The sequence below is a fragment of the Taeniopygia guttata genome, chromosome 5, assembly GCF_048771995.1.
Source record: "Taeniopygia guttata chromosome 5, bTaeGut7.mat, whole genome shotgun sequence".
NCBI lineage: Eukaryota > Metazoa > Chordata > Aves > Passeriformes > Estrildidae > Taeniopygia > Taeniopygia guttata.
In genome coordinates, this window is record NC_133030.1 from 51,849,881 (window position 1) to 51,869,851 (window position 19,971).

Genomic DNA, 19,971 nt, shown 5'->3' on the forward strand with positions numbered 1-19,971 from the left:
AGGTACAGCATAGCAAAGAATAATTTTCATTTCTTCTCCGAAGAATTAATCATCACTGTTGGTGGCATAGGCACTAACCACTACCATCAGCTGAAAAGTTTATTATGGATTGCTTCTTGAAATAAAACATAACTTTTATTGGAAGTTTAAAGATAAATAAAAACAGCTGGAGGGAAAATACTATTAAATACTCTGATGAGCCCCATGATGTTCCACTTAAATAAAAAATTCCTCTTGCCTCATTTTAAGGGCTCTTTTCTGCTGTGTTAAAGTTAGCATTTCTTTCATGTGGGACAAGTGAAGCTGAAAAGGGAATTTACTTAAAACTGTGTCTGAAATTGCAGCTTACAGGAGCTTATGGTCAGTGCAGTTCCAAGAATCCTTCAGTCTCTCTGTAATGGATGGTCCTTCAACTTATGCTTCCTCTATTACTTTTATGTAGCTTTCTAATTAGATATTTTAGTTGTTTGCTTTCTGTGGACAGACAGAAAGCCAAATATTCATAGCCCTCTCATCTTTGAAAGTGACACTGCTCCATTGTGAGGACTGGGTTTAAAATTATGAACAGAAGATAAGCTCACATGCTCAAATAAAGGTTGGCTGAGATCAGTAATGGGATAAGAGCACAAGAAAGAGCTCATGCCAGAGTACCCCACATTTTCTGTACCCTGCAACAGGGTCAGATTTCTGTCTGCAAGAACAGTTACTTGGAATTGAGGAATCACCCAGAGAGGCCAGAAAACAAAGAAACTCAAATGAAGTTATTTGGCAGGAACACACAGATGGGAAGAGGATTTACAGGGTACAGATCACATCTCATCATGAAATGCATCCAATGTTGCAAAAGGTTCAGTTTTCCTGTTTCTTGAAGGTGCCCTGAAGACCAGTCTTGCCTCTTCATGTAGAGAGCAAGCCCAAGAGATCAGCTTCTGGTGTGGCTAAAGGGTACAGACTGGAGCATCTGAGACCCTGTGGCCAAACTGGTGGGGCTCAGCAGAGGGTGGGATGTGCAGCATGCCGCACTTACAGCTCACTTGATGTGTCCGTCCAGGAAAAATTCAAACTACCTCTCAGGAAGGGCAACTATACCTCACAGTGAAATGTATTTGAAGCCCACAGGATAATGAAGTTGTGCATCTCCTCACTTCCCACTCAAGGGAAAAAACCTCACCCTGAGCCTTGGAGGATGTTCAAATTTCAGAAGCTGCCCTGAATCTCAGAGTAATTAATAGCTTCAACTGGAAAATAATTTTTTGATCTCAGAACATTGCCTCCATCCATTTCCTCTATAAAGACAAAATTGAAGTTAGTTTGTTAAAACCAGCATAGATTTTTTTCATCTTTCTTTGGATGATGGTTTGTTTAAAAAAACTCAGGTAAATTTTATGTCTGTATGGAATATTTATTACTTCAAAAAGGACTGATCACACTTGTCAATAAGAAGCTAAGACTCCTTCAGGCTGTCTGCAATTCCCTGGTGAGCAGGTAACTGAAGTTTGCACCAATGTCCCGATGAGTAGAAAACACAGCCTGGATCCATGTTTTTTTAAGAGGGTTTTGAGACTCAGGTTGTCTTCTTCACAAAGTAGCTATGCTAATATTTCACAGCTCCTTGCTCTCTTTTTGTGCAGGCTGCAGAAACTGTGGTCTACTGACGCATCTGAGCATGCTAGTGGGTTTCAGAAATTTAGGTGACAACTGAGAAATAGGATGGCTGGCTGAAGTGCGACTTCCCACCCCAGGTTTTGGGTAGTTTGCTGTGTTTCTCATATTTCCATTAGTCTTCTTCTGGGAAATCCAGCTACATGACCTTCCCAAGCAGCATTGATTGGATTTCTTGGGTAGAAACAAGTAGAAAGAACAGAGAGCAGATACTTACAAAAAACCCCCAATAAACACCTCTCCCCTCAAGAAACCAAATAAAAATTAAAAAAAAAATGTTGTTTGTTTTTTCTTTTTTTTTTTTTTGGTCATTGTTATTTTGTCAGTAATTCTTCTGAATTATTCACTTTATTTTTCCAATTTTGGATATTGAGGATTTACTGGAAAATTTCTATGAGCTTGTTTATCATTACTGTGATACCTTGGTTACTGTAAATAATAACAAATTAAATCATTTTATGCTGAATCCTTTCACCAACTTCGGTTACTCAAATTTCACTGTAGCATTTTTTAAAAGAATAAATAAATAAGAGAATAAAACTGAAGAGAAACAAATCTGTAATAGAAAAACCATCAAAATAAACACAAACATTTCAGGGTGGATTTTTCTTGTTTTAATTTATAGCTTCTATTATGCTCCCAAACAGTCTTGAGCCTTTCCCACTGAAGATGCTCTGTGTTCAACTTTCGTAAAACATATATTTTTCTTATAAACTAAATATTGCTGTTTAACTTCATGTAGAGTCAGTGCAAAAATGAAACCTTCAAGTTTTACAAATCTTCACTACTATTTCCCCAAAGCATTAATTTTTACAAATATTTTATTGGCTCTTATATTACACACCTCAATTTCTTTTTTTTTTTAAAGCAGTGCCTTGAAGTGCAGATTTTTTTTAAGGGGCTTCTATTTAAGAATAACAGCAGCAATTTAAAACTTCTTCTGTAGGGATTAAATTTCAAAACCATTGAAACCATAAAGGAAATGCCAATACATTGTGTAGGGAAGTGGGGAGGGGTTTGCTATAAGGCTGGTATGGAAGTTGAGTGAAATCTCAGTTCTATTGTAAAGTGTGCAGGCTTTCTCCCAACATTCTAGACTCGAGAAATCTAATCACTATCACTGTCTTTATGTAGAAGGAGACAAGTTTAACTTTCTGATAAAATTATCATAATATAAAGAGTTATTTGAAAAGCATATTTGCTACCAGATGTACATAGGGAAAGGAGTCTGCAAGTTGTTTCTCCTACTTCTAAATATGATACCAAAGAATAAGACTCTCCCTAAAACCCCAAAAGGTAGTCAGGGAAAGAATAGCACCAGGGCTCTACCATGGCAAAAAAAAAAAAAAAAATTAATATGGAAAGAAGAAATGTTAAATGTCTCTGACTAGAATAGGAAGATTTACTTTTGTTATGCATCGAGAAAGACAGGAATGAGGCTCCTGAAGGACATTGGCTTCAACAGATTTCAGCGAGAGTGTGAAGAGCCTGAATAAAGAGTTCAAGACTGGGCCTTGTTCTCTGAAGGCAGAGAGCAGTATAAATGTGTGTCCCCATTAGACGAACTGTACACAAAGAGAGGAGTAAGAGTTATAAGAGTAGCCTGCTCTCCTCCTCTCTCAGCTGTGTGATCAGAGAGGTCAGAACCTCCCTGTTTGCTCTGAACAATGCCTTGGAGCAGCAGTCAGGAATCTGTCTCTCCCGAGCCACATGCTGCTCTTTGGAAGCAAAATCTTTCCAGCCTCTGGCATCAGAGCACTTGGGAAAGAATTGGGGTGGGGGTGGGAGTGGGCGAGCAGGAAAAAAAAGAAAAAAAAAAAACCAAAAAAACCCCCAACAAACTAAAAAGATATAAAAAGACAGAAAGAAAGGAATAACAGTCACCATCTTTGGTAGTGATTCATTACATCTCTTCTTTGGTACCATCTTCTATAGAAACTGTGAAGTTCTTCAGAATAGAGCTAATAACCAAGTGGAACTGATCACAAACAACATTTTGTTCCTCTGCCTGAAGTGCACATGTTTTCAATTCACTTGATAGCTGTGATTGATGCCACCAAAGAAACATGCTCAGAATACTGTCCTTAAAATAATAATCTCTTGGTAGCAAAATGCATTTTCATAGCTGGTTCTTCAGAACAAGTCAAGTTAATGGCAAGTTTCAACACTGTTTTTAACTGTGAATTCTTTAAAATCACTGAGACACTCTGAGAAGTTGAGAGAAGAGAATGGACAAGAAAAAGGCCAGAGAAAAGGCCAGAGTGAAAAAACTTTAAGACACCTGAATACCTCTTCGAGCGATTCATCACACTATAACAGAGAGATCCCAGCCAGGTGCTCTTACAAAATCCCAGTTCTTGCCTTTAGTTCTGAGGGTGTATGGCCTTATTCAATGGATTTATGTAATTTAAAGAAAAGAAGGAATGGCCCCCAAAGACTGAACTGTGCACAGACCTTATTGCTAGTGGCAGTGAGCCAGTCACAGTGCACAGAGAGAGGTGTTATTTACCATATTTGAATCCTGATTGGATTTCCGGCACTCACTTCATCCAAAGTTTGGGGGGTGGTCGGGTGCTAATTGTTGGTGCCAGCTGATTTCAAAGAAATTTAAAAAAATGGCTAGACAGACATTTGGCAACAAAGGTCGTTGACTTTCGGCTGCCTTAAAGAATGATACATCTGCTTTGTTTGACTGCCAATAGATAAGGTGCGTATGAAATTCCCCTTGTAAATTAGCAAGATAAAAGTGATTCTTGGCTCCTTGGATTGATCCTTTTTCCAGTGTTTTAATCATGTTGAAGGCACACCCCTATTTTGAAGTTGGTGGAGAGCTGTGCTGCCCAGGGAAAAGCCCCAGGAATAATTCCTACCTCTTCCTTCCTGGGCGAGAGTCCAGGCTGCTCTCTTCTATCTGCTTCCTGCAGTTTGTCCGTGGAGTACCCAGTAGTCCAAAGGCAGACAGATTAAGCAGTTTTTGCATGGTTGGAAATGCAGGGATTTTTATCCTCATCAGGATTCACTTTTCATCATCCTTTACCCCACTAAGACCACTCTCTGCCCCACATCCTAGCAACATGTTTAACACATTCTGGTCATAAGACAACTGAAAGTGTCATTTATTCAACTAATGTGAGGACTGGAATGTGCAAATACAATTCATACTTACTGTACACTGTTAGGAAAGGGAGCATTGCAAAGTACAGTCTGAAGTGGACAGAGATCTATATACAGCATATAAAGCAAAATTTATCTGAATATGTCCTTAATTTGGCAACACTATTTGGCACACTTGATTCTAAGCTAAGATGACTACAACTCCCAGCTAAAAAATGATTTGTAACTGAAATATGATAAAATAGTTTGTCAATGCCAACACTGGAAAGTGGTCTGCTAACACTATTTATTTCAGGTCTGAAGTTTCTCATGAAAGAAAGAAGGAGAGAGTGAGAAAGAGAGAAAGAGAGAAAGAAGGAGAGAGATAGAAAAAAAAAGAAAGAGAGATAGAAAAATAGAGAGAAAGAAAAAAGAGAGAAAGAAAGAAAGAAAGAAAGAAAAGAAAGAAAGAAAGAAAGAAAGAAAGAAAGAAAGAAAGAAAGAAAGAAAGAAAGAAAAAGAAAGAAAGAAAGAAAGAAAGAAAGAAAGAAAGAAAGAAAGAAAGAAAGAAAGAAAGAAAGAAAGAAAGAAAGAAAGAAAGAAAGAAAGAAAGAAAGAAAGAAAGAAAGAAAGAAAGAAAGAAAGAAAGAAAGAAAGAAGGAAAGAAAGAAAGAAAGAGGTTGTTTTTTTTTTTATGTGTTTGCCTTCACGGCTTTGGAGTGCTCACTAATTCCATCTGTCCACAACAGAGCCATCGGAACGGCGAGAAAAAGCATTTCCATATGTGCAAATTAGCATCCAGCCTCTCTTAATCTGTGCAGTGCTCCTCTGAAGTAGATGGCGCGGATGGCTGCCAAACCCACTAATGGCATTCAAATAAAGGACTTTATTGGCTTTAGCTGCCACTTTTCTTTTTCTTTTCTTTTCTTTTTTTTTTTTTTAAGATAGAGAATGCGTTCCCCCTCTTATTTTATTTTTGTTCTGATATTGTCACTTTGTACTTCAACCATGAAATAAAAAGAAGGCTCTGCACAGTTCTCTAATGGTATCCGTTTTCTCCTACAGATGCATTCTTTTATTTTGTAATGAAATCTCACCATTATTTATTACATTATAATCAACACCTAAAGTATATTATTCCCACTCTCAGCCAGCTTGTCTTTCCCAAAGAAGTTTTTCCTCTTTTCTCTGCTTTCCACCAGCAGAGACAGGGCTGAGATGAGAGACATTTTGCTTGGGATCCTGCCCGCGCTGTGAGTTCATATGAAAAGGAATCTGTTTGTTTGCTTGTTTGCTTGCTCCTCAGATTGTTTTTCAAGGTCTGGCGCACACACAGCTGCAGCCGCGGACAAGGAGAGGTTCCAGCCGTATCCTATTCAGGGTCACTGTCCCGACGGGTGCCTCTGCACCCAGCAAGGGCTACCATTTGGAGCATATTTTGAATTTCGAACCACTTGATTAAGTTAATGGAAAACGAAGGAAATTATTTAATCCTAAAAAAAATGTAGCCCTTATAGCAAAAGTATCCCTCTGAATATACTAAATTAATCTTTACTTTCACCTGCCAATATTTGTCCTCCTTCTGGCAAGGGGTAGGTAACCACACCTGAGGCCTTGTAATATCAGATCTTGCTGAAAATACTATGGTTGCTAATCCTGACTTGACTAGTGGTGCCAGCAATAAAACCACAGTCTCTAGTGTGTAGCAGACTCCATATGTTAGCCCCCTAGTCTGCTAAGTCACCACGCCAGCCTAAATTTGAAACATTTCTAAAGTGTTATACAATGTTGTAATAATGTTTTTACAAAACAAAGACTGAGTTACTGGAAGCCATATTCATCCAATCAGCATCTTATTGAAAGAGAAATCTTGATGGTAGCAGTGGTGACACAAGCTATATATAAAAAAAATTTTAAATAAAAAATAAAAATTGTGTTGAAGGTTTTAAAAGAGGGCATTGACCTGTTGGGAAGTGGAATCTGGAAGAACTATTGCAGAAAAAGAAAGTCTCGGTTGAATGTTATCTCACTTTCCTGAGGAAGAGTGCACCCAGAAAGCCTCAAGCTGAGAACACAGTCGACTTAATTAAAAAGTTCCTAATTGCTAAAATGCTGCTTATAAAAACAGGAATGGACACAGCTAATTGCATACTGAGCAGTGTCTGCCCAAACAGAAAATCTTCACAGAAGCAGAACTCACTCAAAATACTATTGCTGCTGCATGTTACAGGGGGGAGAAAAAAAACCAAAACCCACAAACCAAACTGATTACAGATTGACTCTGAACCCTTCAATTTATGTCTACATCATGAATGATAATCAGGGGGCATGAATCTTACCTGTTACAAGATTTCTCTATGATTCCAATCCTACAAATATTTCAGTGTGTATTCAAAATTGGTACAAATAATGATATTAGTTACGTACTTACGTGAGAAAAAATGGTGGAAAAAAAACATTGTCTTATACAATTCAATATATGTTACATTATTTTTTAATGTTCTCCAAATCTTTGGAGAACAAAAATATTAAGAGTCATAATGCCAGAGATGAGATTAAAAGATCATCACACTAATTACCAAGAAGCTAAACAGAGAATGTATATAACTTGAAAAGTTTTATATAAATTTTATATACAATACTAATATTACTATGAATAAAATACAAGAATTTTTAACCATGTTTAATATACTTTGGCTGGTTTTCTCCCTGTTTACTCAAAGAATAGGTACTTTGTTCTACAGTCACAGTGCTCATTTACAGAAATTGGTATTCTAGAGGTTTTCTCAAGTACTTCTAGAACACATTCCTTTTTATTTACTCTTCAGAAATACTTCCACCAGAAATTTGATTTTTATTACTGACTTGTACAGGAATAGTAATTATTTTAAAGAGTCCAGGGCACCCTTTTTTTTGGACATTATGCAGAAGTTGACTAGAACTTAGTTCTTGATTTAAAGGGATTACAGTCTTGGATGTCATGACAAAGAGCTAATGCGCATTGTATAAACTATGTTCCAGTAGTCAGGACAAAGAAACAATTCCTTGTGATTTCAGTAGTGATCTCACTACTGAGCAATTGAGCACACAATGAAAATACTGAGGATCACTTGAAGTAAATAATGCTTAATTGCAGGGGAAAAATTATCAAATTATCTTACTTGTTATGAATCACTCATTAATCTTTATTTGCATTTCTTATGGGAAAGAACCTTAACTACCTGATCTGCATGTGCAAATAATAATTATTATTAAATAGTGAAAGTAGTGCAATTATTAAATAATGTAACAATATCAATCATTACTCTTATTAATAATAAATTATAATAAGTCTCTTAGAACTGTGCATGGTCGCAGGTTGCAATATGCAAACACAGATTTGAAGCATCTGCTTAGACGTGGAGTTGGGGTTCATACCATACCAGTCACTGAGTCACAGTTCAGAATACAAGATCTTTGGCATTTTGGCCTTTAACCCCTCCTTTGCACTTGTTCTTCCCCTGGCCCGTTACTAGGTATGAAATCAAAAATGAGAAACTGTTCAGAAATCATGGAGACTCAAACTCACTCTCTTTTTTAATCAGCTTAACAATGAGTAATTTGGGTGTAATGACCCTCATTTTACAGGATTTTACTATTTTCCTTTTAACTAAGTAAAAGAAGGCTGGGAGAAAAAGACAACAGAAAGTCAGTGACAGAACTGTACTGTCTCAGAGTCTCTTACTTCTTTCCGTGCTCTTTTTGCTGATGAAGTTTAGCTGACAACATAAACCAGTAAGAAGCTTTATCTTCAGAATGGTTACAAGAAAAGTATTTTGTTTCCAGGAAATAAAGAGCATTTTCATGGCAACAAGACACAAATTCTGACATACTTAATCATATATGCTTTATATGTTATCTTTCTGAATAATCACAAGATGACATATAAATTTGGTGTAGTTAGATAATGGCATTAACATGTTTCCTGAGTCTGTTCTAAAAGCAAGTGCTACACAGGTTTTGAGACTGTAAAAGTACTTTCAAACTATTAGGAAATGTACTTGATTGAAACTGCTTGAAAACATTTTGAAATTTCTGTCTGATTTCAGCAAAATCATTTGCCTAGCTTATCATGTAAATTTGATGTTTATGAATTTTTTTTGATAGTCTTGTAAGGATTGTGACTATTCAGGGCAAGAGTCAATGAAGGGGAGGATTAGTAAGTAGCAGAGTATGACTTCTAATTTTACACATTTAAACATACTTTCTAATGGTGCCTTTTCTGCTTTACCAAAACATCCTCTCTTTGACATAAAACCCACAAAGACTGATGCAGAGACATTTTCTATAGAGCACAAGTCAGATGAAAACAAAACTATTTCAGAACTTCACCTGTGTATGGGTGGAAACATGAGAGGCTTTTCCCATTTGAAATTAAACTTATTTGTCATAACTTTGGCCTTTCTCCCAAGAGAAACTGATACAAAATTTTGCTAGCACTAGTGTTTCTGCAGAATGCACACCCAACTGCACACACATTGACACACACAGACGGTCATGTACAGATGAACAATGGCAACAAGAGAAGAAAAAGAGGAAAAAAAATAAAAAATGCAACTCTCATTTTAAATCCAAGTCTCAGACTCCAGTGGAGCTGGGCTAATTTACACCAGCTGAGAATGCTCTTGTATTTATTTTAGAAAAGATGCAATTTTGTCCTAACAAGCAGTTTGCAAGGCCTACTTGATTGATTTAGTTAACTCTGGCTTTATTACAGCTTAATGTGTTCACATCACTATTGTTAAAGTTGTTTCAGCACTTCTATTATTACTGCCTAGTTTTTGGCATTTGAAAGTTTATAATAATAATAACAACAGTATTTTGTACTTTTATAGCATCTTTCTTCTGAGGAACTTGAAGAGCTTTGCAAACAATAATTACTCCTTACAACCCCTTGGTATAGCAGATTATATTGTAGCATATTTTACTGGCAGTTCTGATTCTGATCTCAGTTCACATCAGTGCACATGCAAACTATCTGCACTACAAATGTGGTTTAGATTCCTTATAAAATAAAAACAAAAGTAGGAATGTCCTATTCAAGAGCTGCTGCTACCCGAGAAAAAAAATCTTCACAGTCCTGATTCCCTCTCCCCAGTACTAAAACGTTGGGTTTGCTCCAGAACCCATGCTCCTCTCTGGTCACTGTAGCAGCAAAGGCTTGTGGAAACTGCCTTAAGTAGGTGACAATACAATCCCTTTTGCAAAGAAAATATTTCCTGGCTCTACAGAATCATCTCTTCCTATTTCTACTGGGGTCTGTACTGTAAGGAAAAAAAAAATGCTGTTGAGCAATCTGGAGCAAGATGCCTGTTATTTTTAGCAGAATTAAGAGAGATTCTGAAGCTACTCTCTTTTACACTGGTGAACAAGCTAGTCCTATATTTAGTGTTTAGGACTAAGGAATAGACAGCTAAGCATGCTTCACTCTGGAACATAATCACATGAGAAAATCAGACCCCTTCTAGTAATACATGAACTGGTAAAAAACTGGATTTGGGCTAAATATTTACATTCTATTTCTTCAAAGACATTTTAAAAAGTGAATCAAGAAAGGATTCTTATAAAAGTGCATGCAAAAAGTGCTTAGCACTGATGTTTTTTCATTCACTAATGCAAACCACAACAACCAAATAACAAACACAAAAAAGAATTGAAGCACAGTAAAAGATTTGAATTTAGCTACCCTGAATAAGAACTGTGAATAAATTAATTTCTTTGAGTTAAGCTGTGGAAATGAACTAGCGGGAAATTATTTTAATTTCAGATCACCCTGAATTTTTAAATTTAAAATATTGACACATATTATTTAATTTTGAAAGCTTTTTTTTTTTTTTTGAATTTAGATTCAACTAATGCCAAGTAACTTTTTTTAACAAAAAATGCTAATTTCAAAGAATAATACTATTCATTTTGTGAATAGTTCAGGTACACTGAACAGTGCATTCTTTTGTCAAAAGAAGAGTTAATCAAAAAGAAGCCTTCTGTTCTGATTAGAGTGAGATCTTATCACTTTCATCATTATAAGAAACATATACACAGTTCAAGATGAACTTTCTACTGCTTCACTCCTTATAATAAAAGTATTTACAAAAAGGAAAAAGATTCGTTAGATAATTTGTCAGAGCCCTGCATGGCCTTGACCAAGCTGTGATAATCACTGTGGACTCCTTTGCTATTAAAACTGGTACTAGACAAGAACTTCAAGTGCTTCAACATTTTTCAATGGCAAGCAAAAAAAAAAAAAAACCAAAAAAAAAACCTAAATGCAAATACTCTCCTGCCTTTTCAGCAATTTGACAGCAGACAGTAATTCAATTAACTGTCCTACCATCCCCACAACCACTGGAAAAAAAACCATCTTTGTCAAGCTGGTAAAAAAAAAATGAGATTTCATGGAGTAAAAGCCACAGCTTTAACACAAGGGAAAGTTCAGTGCTGAAACCAATGGATATTCTGTCCTTGATTTCAAGAGCACCTGAACCAGCCATCTTAGAACACAGAACAAAATGTTTGCTCATAAAAAAGCAAGCAGAAATTTTTCATTTCCATCCAAGAAGATGGATTTTTGGCTTCATCTTAGAGAGAAGCCTAAGGATTATTCTATGATTCTACAGAATCTTGAAGATACCTCAAAGCACCCAATATTTGAAAACTCGATCAATAACATGATTTAGGTGTTGGACATTGCAAGAATATTTTCAGATCTAGGAAAGTGAAATGGACAGCTGACTAGAAACAGTGGGGAATATTTGCTAAAATCTGAGGACATAGAGCTCTATGAGTAGTGTTGATTACCTGTAATTATAATTGCCTGCAATTTACTTATGATTATCTCCTCTGGATATGGCCCACAAAAAAAAGACCTGAAATCAGTATTGAAGAAAGTCTTTGGTAATCAATTACTTTTTGGAGTTAAACTTTACAGATGTTAAAAAAGCCAAAACCAAACCAAAGCAAAAAGACAAATGGAAAATCCACAAACAAACAAACAAAAAAAAATGCAGAGTGAATCTTTTGGATTAATCTATTTTGTATTCCAAGTTCTGATTTAAGTGTTAATATTATCATAGTCTAGAAGAAAAATAACATCATTGAGGCTTCAAAATGTTTGTGTTTACACACTCAAAGAGAGTTACAGTGCATACAATTCAGAAAAAAACACAGAGCAATCTTAACTCTATCACTTCTGACTGGAGTGCAAAACTCAAATCAATTACTCATAAACATTTGTGATAAGATTAATTTAATTTTTTTTCTTAAACAAAGAGGATAAATTAAAAGAATCAGCTTATTCCTTCCTACTCTGTAGTGACAAGATTAAAAATTAAATTTATACATATTTCATTTCTACATAATAAAGCCTTTTGCAAAAAGAAAAAAATACCACAGTTCATCTAATTAAATCAAAGAAAATTGCCTGCAGCGATGCTACAGTATTACAATTAGATGTCTGCCAAAACCAGTCGTTTGAATTCTTAAACACCACTCCAATCTTAAATACAAAAAACAGTTTTCATCATTTTCTGTGATATCACCAAAATGAGGGGTTTTTTTCATCAATATTACGTCAGCCTGGAATGCCTTACCAGACTCATTACATATTTTCTTCTGCCTCACAGAAATGTTGTGCATAATAAATGCAGAATACGTTTGCTTTGTTCGCTGTAGGTCTACACATGAATTTTGGTAATAATGTTATGGAAATGAAATAACATAGTTTAAAAAAAAGATCTGCATTAAAAATTCAAGTTTTGTGTAATTAGTGTAATTTATGCAATGCTTAAATAGTCTTTGGAACTAGATATGAAAAAATAAAAACCCAAACACAACCCCTACAAGTAGTTGAAGATGATTATTTACAAAAACTGAGGCTATCCACATTTACTATCCTTGTATAGCCTGATTAGTAACTCTAATTTAGTATATATTTTGATACATCCAAATCCCAAAGGCCCACACCAAATGCTCAGCTCACACCCCAACTTTGTCTGTGATCTTGCACAAGTCCCGATATTTATTCATGTTTGTAAAATTGGAGAATAATACTTCCTACCTGACAGGGGTGTTGTCAGGTTAAAATCCACAGAAGAGTATCAGACACTGAGATACTGGATGTAATAAGGGACAGAGAAAGAGACAGGCTGAAAACAGTGAAGACTTGATAAATAAGTTGCTATGCTACAGTAAAAGGCAATTCATTTAAGCATCGTTCAGTGAAAGCAGAGTTGAGTTACACGCTACTGCTGACTGACAGATGCGAAAATGTACTCCAAAAGCACTAAGCTAAGTTTCACCAAAATTACTAACCTCCCATTTAAAAAACAAACAAACAAGCAAAAAAAAAAAAAAAAACAAAACCAAAAAACCATATTTGCAAAGCTTTGTGGAGTATAGACAGTAAATTAATGAAGATAATCCATGGCTGATTACTAAGTTTACATGCTCTGGGACCTTCCTCTGTGATCACATTTTACATGCAACTAGGAAAACTACAGCAATGTTCACCTTGTCATCTTCTGTTTCCCTTGTGTTTTCCAGGTTCTTATGCTCCATGAAGTATGTCTGTAACCTCTGCTGAACTCTCCTAGGTCACATACAGGCCTACTCCCTTTAGATTCTTCCAGTTGACTCAACTGAGCCTCAACCTTTGCATGCTGAAGTAAAATTGTACAGCCCTCCAGGGGAAGTTCCCATTCACCATCTGATGATACCACTTCCACTGATCTGTGTTAGAGGAAAATGTTCATACTCCAGTTTCATGCTTGCCTGAATAAAAATTGATGCCATGTACAGGCTCAGAATAATGAGAGTTTTTTAAACCATTTGGTATCAACACATATGTTTCTGAAGTATTTCTCTAGATATCAGACAGATGTTCTGTACTCTGTGCACTTACCTTCCACTCTCCTCCCTATGATCAAAGATGTTTGAGGTGAAAAAAATCTAAAAAAGCAAAAAAAACCAAAAACAAACAAAACAATAACAACATCATCAACAACAACAACAACAACAACTTAACAACCAACCAACAAAAATAGTACAAAAATCTCTGAGGAAATTGATTTTATTTTTTTCTGAACGAGATGCCACAGGCAAGTGACCAGTACTCCGGTCAAGTGAGCAACTCCTTTTAAATGACTCAGTCAGATAGAATCCTCTTGCTTCATTTTGTCCCCTGCTGCTACTGTCTCACATGGGATTACATCACTACAAATGCCTGGGGGATCTATACTCAAGTTTAGCAGTCAGGATGTGCAGGCAGAATGCACAGCATTGGGCACATTATAATAGCATGTTTAAATGAGACCTAGATGCCATCATGCCTAAAAAGTGATCAAAGATGTTGTCAAAGGCTGGACAATTAGATACCAATAATAAGTAATAAAATAATTCTATTTTTTATATTTTTTTGTTAATACTTTATGTTCACACATAGTGCAACACGTAAATTCTTTGACTGCACTAGTGAGAATGTTAGGATTAATTAAAATTCATTATGAATAATTGGATAAATGTTGTCAAATAGCTGAAGACCACTCCTGAGCCTTAGCATGGGACACTAATTGCAGAAAATGCTGATAGAAAAGGAAGAATGGGAGCTGTAGGATGCAGTCCACAAAAAAGGTGGACACCTGCATTTCAATTAGTAATCAATAGGACACTTTCCGAAATCCATTATTCTTGACATTGTCATGAAAGCTCATTATCTAATTCACCACCTAAAGCCACTCAGCCTCTACACAAGGTGTTTTCCCAGAGGGATTTATCCAGTAGGTTTGCTTACAATACAGCCCACAGATCTGACTCTGACCAAAACGTGACTGGAAGGCAATAAAACTTCCTATTACAATCCCAAAGGACAAGTGTTTGAAAGTCAGGTTGAATTCCATTCTCCGATTCCTGTCTGAGAGTCTATTCCTGATTGCAGTATTTGTACATTTCTGTAGGGCCTCATGTTTCTCCATTCCTGTGGCAATGAACCTTTGCAGTACAAGCTTTCAGTGGTATACATATATCCAGGTAGGTCAGCTGAACATGCTCAACTTTGACGAAAGGTCCATATCACATTTTGTATGCTGTTTCATCACACTGTCCAATTCATCACCACTCATGATTGAGAATTTTAGCAGACATTTCCAGCAAACAAGCAAACACTGGTGAAATAAATCATCAATATTTGTTTACTTTGTTCCCTTTTTTGCCATCCCCAGCATTTGAAAACAGAGAAGATGAAAAATAGCTAATTCCACTCAAGAAACACAGGAAAAAAATTATACAATATACTTGTAGAGAATTGTGCTGTCTTTTCCACCTACCTTTTTTTTATGTTAGTCCAATTTTGAGACAAGCTACCATAGAGTAATATTAATCACATCCTCATTATCATTTATGTAAAAAATGTGAAAGCAAGATTTTAGTGTGAGAACAAATATTTTGTAGCTGGAATTTTACTATTACATTGTGCTTGTGAGAAAGTTTGTGAGATTGCATATTTTGAACTATATTATATTTACCAGATTTTGTACTAACTACTGAAACTCAGTAGCTTTTTGAGAACTTAGAGTAGCTTATAAAACTTTCTAAAAATGGAAAATGTCTGTGAGTTAGTTGATGGCAATCGTTGTGGCTGTCTATTCAGGACAAGAGAACATTTTTTTGCAAATGACATATTTAGAATACACAATGCCGTTATGTCACTGAATTCTGCCATTACCTGGAGTGTGGACAAGGCTAGTCTAGTAATGGGTATCAAAAGAAAAGATCTGTTGCCAGAACTTTTGACACAGGTACAGAAAGCTCTCTCTTCAGAGCTTCAAATGCTTGCTTTTTAGAATAAAAGCTTAGATATACACTAGCAGCCTGTTAGGTCACTAACAAAAAATTTCTAAACAAAATAATGGCACATAACAAAAAATAATTTCCAGTGTTTATAAGTGAACTGCATTTCCTTTACCATCTGAATCACTCTTAAAAGGGTGCCTATTCATGCTGGAGCTATCTAGGCTCAAAGAGCACTTTATGGAGCAAGCAAGTATTTTCTGATCAATCTTTGTCTTTCACAGAGTTGCCAGTCAAACTCAAAAATTTGTTGTATACATTTCTTCAAGTAAAAGTGTATTTCTCTGCCCTCCTTCAGCTTTGCATAGCTGGAGAACCCTACCATTGATTGCAGAGTACAGTTCCCAATGGAAAGTCTCCTTTTACCATTCTGACAGAAGGTTGTGTGCTGGTTTTGGCCTTAATCTCTCCAGTTGCCAGCTTTGGTTAAACCACAGCAGGTTGCTCAAGAGCAGTACCAGACACAAACAAGACACACTCTGCAACTTACAAAAGCAGGGGGTAAGTATAATACTTGGAGAGACTGAACAATAACAAAAGTAAAAGTGAACCATGTTGTTATGTAATAAAGCTTAGCCCTTTTCATGACTTAAGGATTACTACTTACACATTAAAAATAGAGAAGACCACAGAGACCACTAAAGCTGGGATTAGAATGCTTAAAGCCCTGAATCCCAGATCTTGCCTTCAACCACTAAACCACATCTTCTGTAGTTAGACCTTTTTTTTTGAGTCATGGAGCTGCTTATTACTCAACATTCTGCAAGTACTTAAGCACCCTGCTGAATCAAGACCACCTCCTGGAGACTAGAGACTGCAGATCTTACTCAGGCATTTAGCCTCTGTAATCACACAACTGGAAACTATAGCAAAGGCCTTTTTCTGCCCTGGAAAAATAAAGTCATTTGTTCCTCCAGAGTTCATTGCTTCGTTTTGTCATGTATCACTCCAGTCTTAAGCCTAATAACTCCACTGGACTCATAATGATTGAACTGAAGGAGTCACAATGTTACAGAAACTGGCCCAAAGTCTCCAGTTAAATAGCTCTGTAGCCTTGATGAGAATATCCTACTTTTATAATAATCAGCTGGGTTTGCTATTGCTGTCACCACCCTGCTGCTAACAGAGACCTGTATTGGTACATTTCAGAGATCTGTATTGGTACATTTCAGAGGTGCAGAATCTCACTGAGAACCTGGCCATACAGTTCTTTTTCATTTGACTGCATTTGATTTGCAAGAAATAATACATTAACTTGCCTTAAATAATTATCCACAAGCTGAAACCTGGTCTTGAGACTTTGATATATGAGTTTCTAGTCATGCTTAGCTGGCTATAATTTTTCATCTGGAGGGTATCTTCACTATGCAAGCTTGATGAACAGGTTATTTTATGTTAGATCTTCAATGAATACCCATCACTGGCTTTAAAGCAAAAAAAAATGAAGAAAATTGGCTCACGTGGACTCTGTCTTTCACACTTCCATTTACTCAAGAGCCATTTGAAGTTTCTCTGTGTCTTCTCAGGAAAATGCATGCACTGGGCCAAGACAAGGGGTATTTGGTAACCACATGTGTGATGACTTTTGTGAGATCCAGTCATTTGCATGTTCACCTGCACCAATTTGCTAGCCTTCTGATCTCTTGAGTATTGTTCACAGGATGTATCACATTAAGGAGGCCAGAGAGGTTGAAAGGAGAGTTTTGAACTCTTCTGCCTCTCGCTGGTGCAATGGTAAACAAGATTAAACCTCATGTTTTTCTAAGGCATCTTAGTTTGTGTGAGACACAGATTTAATTTAATATTAATGCCTGCAGAGACAGTATTTTGCCATACAACAATGTAACTTGTTCAACATATCCCAGTATTCAGGGCCAAAAGGTGGCTGCCAGGTACCTCATTCTTCCATCATAGATAGAATTGCAGTGATGCCTGTAAGAGAGAAGGTCACAAAACTTTTATATATTGAGGCTCTTCCAGTTAATTACCCTCTTAGTTGCCCTCTAGGATGCTGTTCTGACATCTCCCCTTTAAACCATTGCAGCTGAAATTTACAGGGAAGCTCAAAATACATACTTCTGAGGACTTGTGCAGAAGACCACAAAATGTTTGACGGAGGGCTGAAAAGCTTGGAAAAGGATCAGCGTAGATGAAGAGCACTCTAGTATATTCTGTTTTTTTCCTAAATTTGAGGAAGTCTTTGCTGGTTCAAGCTGTTGAGGGAAATGTAAGCAGCAGACCCCTGAGATGAGCAGGTGGATGGAAGGGATTTAGTTAGTTGTTCCAGGTCAGCTGCAGATACACAGTTCTCTGATGTGTGGGACCTTGTCCACTGACCCCTCATTTTGCTTCCCACTCCCTAAAACTGGTCTGGCTCTCAGATACTTTTGATAACACAACCGTCATTATTCACTCTATACTTTGCCATGCAAGCTCTTCAGAGAAGGAAAGCAGAGGAAAAAAGAGGAAATGCTTCCATCAAGTCTACCCCCGTGCCGGCAGCATCCCTGCCTGAAGCTGCCCCTGCAGCCATCATGGCAAGGAGTTACTGTACGTTACTATGGCTTTGCTCTTAAGCCAGGAAGCTCCCAGTCCCTGCCCCTGCCCTGAGGCAGTGTCAGGGTTGTTTTGCACTTACCACTGTCCATCTGGGGCAAATAGAATCAGAGATAAACACAATAAAAGTCTAAAAGTCTGGATGAGCTACTGCCCCATTCTCTGCTGAATTCTGAGCTCACAGAAGATCTGCCATTGAATTTGGTGCTTCTAAAGGGCAACAGCCTTGTGCACCCTTGGACCTGGTAAGTTCTCTCAAGTATCAAAGAAAAAAATCAGGCACAGGAAGAGGACATCTGAATTTGTCATCTGCCTCACAAAATAAAATGAGGCAGCAGCTGAACTCTTGTAAGATTCTAAACAGGGTGTCATCCTTTTCTAAACACACAATAAATACATGGCACCAACCCCACCCACACAGACAGAAACACACTTGATCTGTGAGCAGTTTTTAAAATTTGGGTGGTAGAAACGTTTGTCACACCCACAACTATATCTGAAAGAGGGGAATGGGAGAAAAGCCATCCATTTTGGCTTCATGCAAAATTATCAGCTTCTTGGATTTGTGCCAGCTCAGTCAGCTTACAATAATAACTGGCTCTGGGCCAAGGTTTTTTGAGAGAGAGAGAGAGAGCACACTGCTTTCTAGTTCCTCAAAAATATTTGTTAATAATCTCTATATTAGTCATAATCTTTGTAGCTTAATTAAATAAAAATGTCTATTTTAACTTCTGAAAACTGGAGGAGAACATTAAATTATTGGGAACCTGGAATCAGTCTGGATTTCAAACACAAGATATCATGGGAACTGTTTGTAGCTGGCTTTCTGGTTAAGGCCCCTGCTACCCCAAGACCTGAACACAAACACTCACTGATTATGAGTGGCATGAAAACAAGGAAAAGGATGATAACCTACAATGAAAGCCTACTGTTACATTGAACTATATCTTGAACCTTGACCTGTTATTTCTGAAGATATACCACAGTGTCTCTACACGGCATGGTAAACTCTGAGAGGGCTGAGTTTATCTGAAGACAGAGCTGTGATGATGCCTGGTGTGATATCTTCCTAATTTTATGATGAATCCAGTCAAACTACATTTTAAATGGTAAGGAGTAAAGGAGAAGCAAAAACTCCTCTAATTCAAAGGCGTGTGTAAGAACTGTCGGGTCTCACTTACCTAAATTCAATTTCCTTTGGTCTCTTTTTTGGTTTTATTATTATTATTATTAAACTCCTAGGGATGACCCTCTGTGATTGCATAAAAAACCCTTTCATCTGAGATGCAACCAGAAATAACAACAGTAAGTACAAAAAAGCAGAGAGCATGTTTCATGCCATTTGAACATAAGATACAGGAAAAAGGAAAAGAACATATAATAAAGAGGATTCCCTTAAGTTACAGGAAGAACTCCCAATGTTAATGCAATGGCAAATAAGCTTGCTCAATATTTTTATTAATATTTTATAATTTGTTCCTTTTTCAGCTTAGCTAATACTTTGTCTTTCTCCTGCAGTGCAAACAATTATCCTAAAAATTGTTCATGTACAAAAGTTCCTCTCTTGGGTTTTTATAGTTACCCATGGTTACAATCTGCATTACATAATAAAGCTATTACTGCCCTGTACTGACCTGTAGTAAACATATGTGTAAGTGTGTAAGACCTACATCAAGAAGTGGTTGAAGTTCAGTTCATGCTGGACATGTACCCAAATCCTGGATGTTGAGCCCTATCAACACCAACCTTCCTTAAGCTTTTTTGTAGCCAAAAGTTGCC

At 36.8% G+C, this 19,971-nt stretch overlaps 1 long non-coding RNA gene across 3 annotated transcripts in view; it reads right to left on the minus strand.

Moving 5' to 3' along the window:
• The window catches only part of LOC121470131 (uncharacterized), a 98,586-nt gene extending 85,526 nt beyond the window's left edge, over nt 1-13,060 (minus strand). The window contains exon 1 of one of the 3 annotated variants that reach the window (XR_012056496.1): nt 12,851-13,060. This is a non-coding gene — a long non-coding RNA (uncharacterized lncRNA). The remainder of the gene's footprint in view (nt 1-12,850) is intronic. The other 2 variants (XR_012056494.1, XR_005980782.2) reach the window with 2 other exon arrangements.
• Nucleotides 13,061-19,971: the final 6,911 nt, after the last annotated feature.